This window comes from Agelaius tricolor, unplaced genomic scaffold (assembly GCF_023055355.1).
Source record: "Agelaius tricolor isolate 1412-34295 unplaced genomic scaffold, bAgeTri1.0.p SCAF_3, whole genome shotgun sequence".
Taxonomy (NCBI): Eukaryota; Metazoa; Chordata; class Aves; order Passeriformes; family Icteridae; genus Agelaius; species Agelaius tricolor.
The window spans coordinates 18,428,692-18,440,779 of NW_027269263.1; positions in this window are offsets into that span (position 1 = coordinate 18,428,692).

The following is a 12,088-nucleotide window of genomic DNA, read 5'->3' on the forward strand; positions in this document are numbered from 1 at the left end:
CTCACCTTTTATAAATCAATTCCCTGCTGGTTTGCAGAACTAAAGACCTGAGTCAATGAATCAACAGCTTGTTTTTCTTAACCTAAAATTTCAGTTAGAATGAGGAGTCTACACAGACCCCTGCCTGAGTATTTTGTAAAGCTTTGAAACATTAAATCAAAAGCCATTCTAAATTCAGCACTTCCTTTGGCTCCTCTTTTCCCTTTGAGTGGAGCAGGGACATATAATAGAGCATAGTCCTGCAGCAGGAAGAGTTTGTGGCTAGCAGCTGGATAAGCCTCCACTAGCCACAAATTAAGGGGTCCAGGGCCTGAAGCAGAGAGAACTATTTTGACTTTTGAACCTAGTCCCGCTTTGTTTTGTCAACAATTATTTGGACAAAGCTCACAACTGAAGCAGCACAGGCATCAACTAAGTAGTTCAACCACTGGTTTGATCCTGAGGCACTGACACAGGAAAAGCAGGAGGTCCCAGCCTGAGAGCTTGGCCTTTCAGAGGGGGCTCCCCTGGGTGCTCTGTGTATGCCAGATGAGTTGCCATGCTGGAGGGAGTCCATGCAAAGGCTGTTTGTGAGGGGACTCTGCCAGTCATCTCTCAGGCTGATCCTGCACAGCAACACAAACCCCAAAAATTTCCACAGCTGTGGGAGGTGAGGATGTGGTGACAACCTGCAGCTGCTCAGAGGAAAGCACACTGGAAGCCTCCAGATTATGAAAGACGTGGAAGGAGGTGGGCTGAGAAACACAAGCTATCATTGAAGTCCTTGCAGTTCTGAAGTGACATCCACATGAGGGCGAACACAACTGTTAATCCTGGAAATGCTGGGGATGCCACTGGCAATGCCACTGAGACAGTAGGATCACTGTGGTGCCAAATGTGATAGGGGCTTCTTTTTTGCTCATAACAATGTCCTGAGATGTGAGATTCTTCTGGACCAGCACTCTCTGGAGACAGAAAGCTGACATTGTGCAAATTCCACATGCCTCTCTCCACCGAGGTCCTTATCAGATGTGCCAGACCTGGCTGTTTCTGTGTTACACTTCTCCTTTTGTGGCTTGGTCCATGCAACTCAGTTCTCAGCCACCTCATCCCCTGTTTTAGTCAAACCTGGTAGTATCTGCACAGCAGCGACTGTACTACTAATTTTCCTCCCATATATTTTAATTCTGAGCACAGATTGCCACAAACTATTGCCAGTCCTATCCTCCCTTTCCTTTTCCCTGCAAAACCAGGTTATGCTGCAACAGAAAAGCATTCCGCCTCAGTTTGAAGATCAACTTCTTGTCATAAAGGGAGTAACTGTGGTGGCAAGGCAGCTCCCAAGGCCCCAGTTCAGCAGTTTGTCTCTGATCAGCAAAACATTTAAGCACATGTTTACCTGCAGGCTGATGATTATATCCCTTAGACTTGCCAGAGCCATGCTTTTCTGTCTCTGGTTTATGCACCCCTAGAGACTCATGAACTACTTCTAAGGGGGCCTGAAAGGTACCTAAGAAGAGCAAGCTTCTCACCAAGAGGCTTGTTTGCTACAGAGAAGGCCCAGACTCCTGCTCAGGGAATGAAGAGACCAAAGACCACTGCTTGAAAGCAGGACAGGTCTGACAGGGTCAGGCCACAAGCTTTAACAAAGGCCTGAAATCCCACCACCTCTAGGTATGTCTTCATGGGATCTTGCAAACCAATGTCAGCTTGCTCTGGAGCCAATCTGACAGGATGCCATCAGCTCCAGACCCAACATGGAGCAGTGGTGGTGAGCACAGGGCTAAGTCTGAGCTGAGACACTGAGATGAGGCACAGGCATTAACAAAAGCTTCCAGTCTGGAGCTTGTGTCAGCTTGTTTGGAGCAAAATCAGGGCATACGTGGGTCTGCCTGAAAAATATCTTATAGATACTTCCTTAGATTGAAAGCTGTGGAAAGCTTGGTGTTTCTAATCCTCTCCACCATCTGGACAGAAATTACGTGAACTGCCCATTTTTTTCTGGGACAAGGCTGTGTCAGATTCTTTTCTCACAAAACTGATCATGAATAGGCACCTGATTTCAGCCCTGGGGGCATTGTGCCCATTCCTGCTCTTGCTTCATCCCCCCATGCAGCCACAGCAAAATAAAGAAGCCTGCAAGTGGTGAATAACCTGGGCCCATCCAATCTTACAAAGTAAATGTCCCATGTCTGCCCTTTATAGATCCATCTGCAAATGTGCATATGAAAGTAGGGAATTCGTGCTGAGATTTACTAAAAATATATCTAACTCACCTTGTGTTTCAACCAGCCATTCAAATTACTTTCAGAAATCTATTATGTGCATTATCATTTTTATTTTCAGCACAAAGGGGATTTTTTTTTCCCAGCCAGTCAAGTTACTGTCTACTTTTATACAATAAATTGCTATAAATTAAGTTAGCAGCAGTATAAACAGAAGTAATAGATCCCTGTCTCTGTAGTGGCAGCTGACAGCATTATGGAAATGTAGAATGTCTATTTCTGAGTTTATTCTAATGCTGATGAGTTCGCACTGATGTTCGTCTCTCTCATTTCTCATTTTATCACCTCTAATGCAGTGATTTCCCCCCTGCAAGCTTCTCTTTCCTGAGGCTTGATTTAGTCAAGTAAATCCTAAAGGCTAATTTAAAAATGAGCTGTAGAAAAATGCTTAGAGTTGGCATAGTAGGTACCACTTAGGCTTTTGTTTGAATAACAAAACTTTGCTTCAAAATAATAAAAGTTGCCGCAATTGAATGCATTCAGTCCAATAAAAATACAATCCATTTTCCCCTTGAAATATGCTCATAATAAAACAGAGCAAGTATTTTTGTTTTAAATCCATTTCAAAACTCCAACCCCTGCTGAAGGACAGCATGGAGCAAGTGAAGTAGGAGGGAGAATGAGAAAGTGAAAATTTGTAGCCCAAAATGTGTATTTGGGTGTGCAAACACATAAAATTGTCCCCTTTTCTTTTCTACTTACCTTTCCACAGCTCTGGCTGTGTAAAGACAGCCTCAAAATGCATGGATTAGCACCAGTTTGGAGGATTCTTTCCACCAGCAAATTGTAATAGGAACTTGTGGGAATAAGAATTAAGCCCTTAACCTTGTGAGAGTTTCCAGATGCTGCAACCCCCAGTATCAATTTAAAAAAAATAAATCAGTACTTTCATAAATTATAGAGGAGGTGATCTTGGAAGAATCTCTATCCAGAATTATGTTTGATGACCCTCACTTTTGAAACTCCCATCTGCCTTTTCGCAGAGCACAGCAGCACTTTTTTTATTTTGTGAGAATTTGGCGAAGGTGATCTTAAAATCTGTGACAAGAGCCAAGAGCCATGTCCTCCCCAGTACATTTGCACACAGTTGCCTTGGTCCATTTCCAGACCTAAAACTCCATTGAAAAGAGCTTTTTTTTTATGAGGAATAAAAGTGTGAGTTGGTTTTTGGTTGGGGGAGGGGAGTGGGTGGGAGGATCTGTTAAAAAAAAGCAAGCCAGAAGAATCACAATAACCTTTCCTTCTTGCCCCTGCCCCAGAGTTCAGCTTGTCCTTGAAGCAGACAGGGAAGGAGCTATTGAACCCACAAAGACCAGATTGTGACCGCCAGAGGAAACTTTCTCCTGGTTTTGACACTGACATCTGAAGGGATCCTGGAGACTGCTTAAATTTGGTGAGATTTATTTGAAAATCAAGCAAAACAACACTGACACCACCAGCCAGGCTGTGCACCCATTCATCACACTGCTATGGAGCCTCAGGGTCTAATGGTTGTAGCTGGGGAACTGACTGGAATTATTCCTTTTCCCAGGAAATTCCTGAATTGGGAAACTTGAGGATTGTTCAAGACCAACATGATTCTGCTTTTAATTCTCCAGTGTATTTCTCTCCTCTTAGCACTTTGCTTTTAGCATTTTGTTGAGCAAAGCCAACTGCAACAGCACAACAACAACAAACAATGCCATTAACAAATTCCTGTTATCCAGTTTCATACCTGAGCCATGGAGTGAACCTCTGCTGGTTCCAGGGATATTCTCTGCTCTCAGCCAAAGCTAATTTAGTTACCCTGCATTACCTTGGAAGCATGTAACATATCATAACAACACAGCCATTAGCATGGGTATATACCAGTGTCTGCAAGCTACAAACTGGGGCCATTTCAGGGAAAAACAAGGAATCTAAAGAAAAAATAGGGAACCACCCATTAAAACCCAGCCTTTGTGAAGGCACCAAATGGAGAACACAAATCTCTTGCTGAGGAAGAGGCAAGTATTTTCTTGGTAAGTATGGCTGCCCTTGCATCCCCTGCAAAGCTGGGAACTGGCTGCAAGGAGCACCCCAGAGCACAAGCTGAGACCAGGAGTTCAGGGCAACAGGAGCCCAGAAATGGCACTACTGCCATCTAGTGATTTTTATAACTGTTTGAGCTTAAGGGGAGATGCTGTAAATCTTGGCAGGCAGCACTAGCTTAGCAGTGCAGAATAATACAGACATAATCTGTGAACTTACCTGTGGTAAAGAGAGGAACACGGTGAAAAATACAGTGCTGGATGTCTTCAGCACATAATGAACATAAGGTTGTGTAGATCCACGTTCAGCTGAAAAGATAGTGCTGAGACATGACTGCTAGCAATGACCAGAGCAGGAACATTTAAGAAATGATGCATTTGACATTTATGTGATCATTTGTCTCCCATAAGCATTTCTTGACAGGTTCTCAGAATTCAAATTTGCCTTCTGTTATGGAATATGACAGGGCTCTGCTTTCCAGAATGGAAGAGTTTAAATAAAAAGTGTATTTTCAATTACAGTAATTACACTAGAATTAACACAGAAATTTCCAGCCTTATTTAAAATTGTGCTCCTGTACTCCAAGAAACCTGAAAGCAGTGATTTCCACTGCTTCCTTTTGTCATAGCACAAAGCTTCATTTTACCAGTCATTTCCCTCTCCACTAAGCTCTCCTTTCTCCTTGTTTCACAAAAAATGCTCAGTGATCAGTGGTCACATTTTCTGCACTCTACCTTACATGGTGTACATTTTTCATCCCTTCTCCATCTTTTCACTGGTGTTCCAATCTTTGTTTATATGGGAGTTTTTTCATGCATAGTCTCATCCCAGTGGTCTGACTAAAACACATTCTTCTCCTCCTTTAGAGTAGATCTAAATTGAACTGAAAACTCCTGCTAAAGACATAGCACCAATTTGCATAATAGCACTGCAATATCCCACACACCAGACTTGGTGCATTTTGCTTCTCTTTAGCCACTAATTTTGTCCAAGCACATAACTATTCATTTGTCAAATGTGCTGAAAATATGCAAATGCACTTAATAGAAATGGAAGAATGTCTGTTACTTTTCTCCTTGTTAGATCTTAGACACTGTCCTCATCCTCCCACCTATCAGAGCTTGTAATTTACCAGTGCTGTTTCCAGGACAAATGTGTCTAAAGAGTCCTAAATTTTAGCTCAGTAATAGGATTGCTAAATCCAAATATAGAAGATCCAAATAAATATATAGAGGTTTTGGCCCAGCCTCACTTATTTTACTAGAACACTGCTGTGGGGGTGTTTTGAGCTCTGCTAATTTGCAAATTTCTTGGTAATAATCATCTTTTCTTCAGATTCCTTCAACTGGAAACTAATGCATTTCAAGGAGGAAAATGTGAAGAAAACAGCAACAACTGAAATAGACCCAGTGGGGAGGGTTTTCAGATTTGGTTTTTATTTGGTCATTTATTTCTGCAGAAAAAGCAAGCAGGTCAACTAAATAAAAAAGAAAACTCCTTGCTTATGAAATCTAGCAGACCATAGAATGCTCTTGAGTGATGTGGCAAACGCTTCCATTACCTGAGACATTTAACCATGAATTGAATCCAGGACTGTCAAACATCCCATTCTTTCTGTGCTCCAAGTGCAGCACCAACACTCAATAGCCTTCCCTGGCTGGTACTGTTAAGAAAAGAAATGAGTTATGACTGGGATATACACTGATATAATCTCTCTACTTCTCTCTGTATAAGTACACTGTTACATCCTGTATAGGAACAAACAGGTTTTGTGGGGTTTTTTTTTGTTTTTTTTTTTTACATTCCCCCATTCTGAAATCATGACTGAAACCCACCAAATTCTTCCCTAGGTCTCTCACCAAATATATGAGGGGCACACAGACCCATGTGCCTTATTTAGGACCAGTACTTCTTGGGAGGACAATTTATCCCCCTTGTGTACAAGTGATCAGTACACAGCCCAGGCACATGACAACGATTTGAGAACCACTGGGAGCCTGGTCAAAACTGCTTCTCAGACTGTCACAGCTTCAGCATCCCCAGATAATATGGAAGATCCTCAACTTCCATCTGGAGAGCAATTGAAAAAAAAGAAGAAATTTCAAAATGTTGTTGCATGTTGCAGTGAGCAATGAGCTGAAGGAGCTTCCACTCTGATTCATCTTGAAGCACCTTAACTTCTTTTGAAGGTTTCTGATGCGCATTACAAAGAAAATGTTCTCATTTCAAGTTTATCCCATGTTTGTACTAACACTTCAGACCAATACTGTCTTCACACCAAAATTTTAAGCTCAGCTTTATGACTCTTCTGTCTGGTTGGTACAAAGCACAGCTAAAATTCCTTTTATAGAGGCCTTTCATTTCTCCATGTTTCCCAGCATGAGCTCAGCCACAGCCTAGACTGCAGAATTGCCCATCAGATAGTTCTCTTGTACCAGGGTGCCATGCCACAGGTCATTATTTTTAGGTTCTCCTGTAACCCAGAAAAGTGAGCTTGACTTAATTTTATTTCAGATTGTGGCACAGTGAGAGGTGAGGCTTCTTTAAGCAAGTTTGCAAACAAAAAATAGTGCAATCACAAAAAACAGTCACAGTATCCCTGACCAGATATCTTTAACTCCATACCAAGGGCTAACTGCTTTTACATATTTGGGGAAAGACGGGTTGATGTTTCCATACAGTACAGTTTTTCTTTTCTTTGAGTGACATATTCTATTTGCAAAAGGAGAATGAGTGCAGGTACAACAGCTCTCTATAAATACTTCAGAACAAAAATAGCAACACAAGAAAATAATTATAATAATTATATTAGCTAAAATAAGATGTTGGCACAAGAACAAATGAATGCAAACTAACCAGGTATACATTTAAGCTGGTAATTAGGAGATGGTTCCTAACCATCAGACAAGAGACTGTCTCCCAATGAGCACTGTGGAGGAATGAGACTTGATTACTTTAAGGAAAAAGATTGATCAGCTTACAATACAATGGGCCTTACAATGACAGTGGGCCTACAATAGCAGAGAACAGCACTTGATGACCCAGATCATGTTGTCTTATCCAGTGACCCTGAAAGCATTGAAAATTACCTGTTATGTAAAACTCATAAAATGTCCTGCAACACCCCCAGCTTCTCCCAACACATAGGACTCTGCAATTCATAACTTTTTGTTATTCCTCAGCTCTCATCACACCAGTACATTTCCTTGCCTTTACTGTGACTCCAGCCTCGGTGAGTCTGGAGCCCTTTCCATATGTTGTCTCTTGCCCATATTATTGCAGCAGCTCCACACACCGTAGCACACTACAGTCACAAGCTTGGCATTACCTCAGCTGGCATCTCAAGAATTTTGCAGGCAACACTGTCCTGTTGCCACCCTCTGCAAACTCCACTGCTACTTTCGAGCTGTTCAGGTAACAGTAAATCTCCTGCTTTTTCCAAAAGTTCTGATCTCCAGCAATGGCTTCTGTAGCCAGAAGCAGAGGCAATATGCAGGCTTGGTCCACAGAAATAGGCATGAGCCATCTACATTATCTGGAGAGAAATATTAGTAATATGGTAATTTCTGCTACCCAGTACAGGACAGATGTCAACACTCTGGATCTGTCACAAACAGAAAGCTACAGGAAGGAAGCACCCCAGAATTGCAGGGTTTTTTTCCTAAAGGTGAAGGATCATGCTACAATGTCTAAAAAGAGAAGAGCAGGTCAGTCTGACCTGTACAGAAGATGACTATAATGAATCAAGGTATGAGAGGAGGAATTTAAATACATTAACAGATTCAAGGGGAAAAAAAAAAAAAAGCAAACCAAGAATACACATAGAACTGAATGCCTGCTGTTTTATGGGACCAGGGCTGTGAGCAGACACCAGCAAGGTGTCCAGGGTTCAGGCATGGAGGATAACCAGAGTGCTGAAAACAATGCAATAGGCCTTGCATGGCTCCATGAAACTCAGATTAAACCAATTCTACCTCCCTGGCAGCTGGTGAGAAGGGAGACAGCAAAGTCAGTGAAAAGAGGCAAATTCAATGCTGACAGATTGCCTGTCTTTAGCCTTTCCTTTCTGTGTATCAGCCCAGTATAGTCCTTTCCCCTTTGCTTAACCACTTCCAGGAACAGGCTCTTCCTCTCCAGACCCCACAAATCCTACTGTAGTTTACCATACTATTTCCCTTCCAGATGGACACTGACCTCCCATCTCACCTTAGCCCTCTCAGCATGAATACAGAGCGTGCAGCACAAGGAGCAGGGGAAGAAGGTTTGTCCCCACTGTGACAGATGCCGTGGCTCCAGGGAACATTCAGGCTGCTGTATTGACATTACAAATGAATGCACACACCTTTGTGGTTTCATTAATGACTGTACTGAAAGATGAAGAGACATGAAAATGAATGCATCCTGCAAAAAAAGCAAAGACAAATAGAAAGTAATTTAAATAAAGCCCCAACACCGAAACAATGCACATAACAAATCTTTTGAAGTTTTGATTCTCTAAGGAAGCAAGTCCTTGTATCCAAAGAGGAGTCACCAGCATTGCTTATACATAAGACTAAGGAAATTATATGGGTGAGGCAATTGGCAAGCAGGCAAACAAGGTTCACTACACCTAAAGTCACTGTGACCTCGTGGTCACTTCCTCCACTTTTCTGTTTAAGAGCAGCTTGGTAGCTGGTAACAGCCACAACACACAAGTGCTGTAATGTGCACAGAGAAGAGCAACACTGCCCCTGCAAAACAAGCAATAGGACTAATGAGGGCTACAAAAGTAGCACTGCCTGTATGCTGCTTCTCTTCCACAGGTGGAGAGCAGAGGTTTTAAACCAGGTCCCATTCCAGTTAATGCCAAATCATCTCAGAATCTAGGGAAAAAATATGAGAAACTGAAAGGAGTGAAGAGAGATTTATGAGTTGCAAAACTATGACAGGTAAAATTGATAATTGTTCACACAGATAAGTGCTGAATTTAATTCAGTACATAACTTGGTTGTAAGCTCATGCTCATTACTCATTCCTCTTACACTCACTGCACTTGACAAACCACAAAACTAAGTACTAAAACCCAATGAAACAAAAGAGACCCAATGAAAAAACTAAATCTAGCAGCTTGGACTGTTTTTCAGTCAGGAGAAAATAAGCAGACAAGGATGCATGGTGGAAATGAAGTGGGGAAAGCAAGGCCAGATTGGGTGGCTTCATGGGCAGTAAGTCCTTAGTACATAGCTAATCTTGCATTAAGCATAGGGAACTATACAAACATCCTAAAATATTCTGCACTGGCTAGAGCATTTTATACAGTAGTTAACTCACAGCCAAGAGGACGCCTGAGGGAACATACCATGTACCCTTTTGCTGTTTCTTTCCCAGGGATGTAGGCAAAAGAATGCAAGATGCTCTGAGCAAAAGGAATAAGCAATATTTTTACAACAGTCAGACTTCGGTCTGAGACTGACTGAAGTTGCACTTCAGGTTTTAAAAGCTATAGGGACTGTTTGATTTTCTGATTCCCTTGCTACGACCTCTTATATTCCAGAGTACAAAGAAACAGTTCTGTCAAGTGTTAAGAATTTGAAGGGGTTGTGACTCTCTTAAATTTGCTATCAGCATTCTGACATTTTCCCCACCTGACCTGTTTAATCTAGGTGTGTACTCTAAAGAAATTCCTGGATTTTTTAGAAAAGCAAAAGGCTAAGCTGTCTGAAAGCACCCAATAAATGCCAATGTTTTGTGCTGGCTGGTTCCCTTTATGAGCTCTGAAGAATGGGAATGATTTAAATTAATTTTTCTGAGCATTTCTTTGCTGATGAAAAGTGCAGTAGAAGGGACTGTATGTTATTGTTGTTACCATTACAATTCCTATTATTATTACTATTATGTTTGTTCTGTGGGAGGAAAGAAACTTGGATGGATCTCAGCAAGGGAAGTCTGAATGATTGGTACTTCAGTAGCTTTATGTGCAAGTATCCTGCTAGATGTTCATTTTTGCAAATTCACCTGCAAATTCATTCTCTCTCATATACACACAGTCCTGACACAATCTAATACATATGAACCATCCAGCACTAAAAACATTAAACTGCAGGGGAGCTCAAATGCTTTCTCTTTCTAGGGTGCAGAATATTAAGCATACCATCCCCACCCATTTACTAGCTATCATTACCAAATGCTTGCTATCATCAAATACCAGGATAATTTAAGCTCTCAATTTTCAAAGCAATCTGAATCCCTGTTTCTTCGGGCTGCATGTAGCCTCTCCCAATCATGCTCACAGCTTCTTCTGGCTTGCTCCCATTCTGCCTCCACCTGACCCATAGGCCAGGAGTTGACTGATGATTCTGTTATGTCCATAGATGTTTTTGTACAGCCTGTAGCACAAGCAAGAAAGCTGCAGATTATAAAAACACGGGAACTGTGATTTTGTTGTGCTGTGCACTGTCAAATAGGGTATGAACCCATCACTGGGACCCCTAGAAACATCACCAATAAGCAAAGTAAAGGAGTAGGTCATGTCAGGTTCAGCTCTGGCAAGATCCTGGTCATAAATGTGCAGAGGCACTTGTCCGCCATGGTGATTCCTCCTTCAGTTATGATCTGGAGGGCAAGGAGTGATTTTGGTTTTGCCAGTAGCACACGTGTACATGCCTGAGAACATCAGCACGGGCTTTGTGCTCAGCCTGGGGGCTGGCCCTGTTGTGTTACAGCTGCTGCACTTGCAGACACTGAGTTGTGTGTACAGGCTGTACCCCCGACTTTGGATCAAACTACACTTTCACACAGCATAACAGGCATAGGCCTCTCTTCAAATTCCTCTAGGCCTTACTTGACTGCAAATAATTACTGTCATCATTCTGTACTGGTTAGGACACAGAAGCATCAGCAGGAGCAGAAGGCGGGTCTGTAGGGGCGGGGAATGGCCTGTCTGCCGTGGGTCAGGGCTGACCCAGGCACCGGGAGCAGCAGTCTGCAGACAGACAGCATGTGACTGTGAGCAGCCTCTGCCAGAGTCACGGGGTGTCTGCCGGCACCTCAATAAAAAGGCACCTCTTGCATCAGTGGAGATGATGAGATTTAAGGTGACGGTGAAATGAGGTTTGTTGAACCTCCCATCAGGTCAGAGTGAAGAAGAGCTAACCGAGCGGGGAAAAGGATTCTTTCCTGGCTGTTTTCTGAGCTTTTTTTAACCTCTGTCTTGAAGCCTTTGCAATAATGAATGAGCCCTTTAGAAGATGCTGGGGGCAATTTGCCTTTCTCTTGGCTGCCACCTTTGGGCAATCGATAAGAACGGGTGCGAGGGGTGGGCGATGCCTTCGCGGGCATTAGTCCCGAGTGGGCTGTGCAGTCGCGCTTACCGCTGCCCCAGCTGTGCACTGCAGCTCCTCGGGGAATCAGTCTGAAGGGAGATGGGCCCATTCATGTGTGTGTGCGACTAATCTCACGAAAGTGCAGGGTTTTTAATGTTTAATAACAGGATTTCACCCTCTCCCACTGACCCACCGCGGCAGCAACAAGCGGCCAACAGCCAGCCCGGGCTGCGAGCCCAGCCAGCTCAGCCTCCTACGGGCACGGACACGCGAGGGGAAGCTGTGCCGGGACCGCGCAGCGCCCACACACACCAAGAGGAGGCTGTGCCAAGCTAGGGCGAACGTGGGCACCCCTGCACAGGTGGTGGTGGGGTCGGAGCCGGGCACAGATATCCCCCGTGTGTGTCCCCGTGTGTCCCCCGTGTGTCGCTCGGCCAAGTGGGGACGCGCTGCTCATCGATGAGCTCGGCAAGCCGGCGCCCCGCCCCGCGGGTGCCGCGTTGGAGGCGCTCG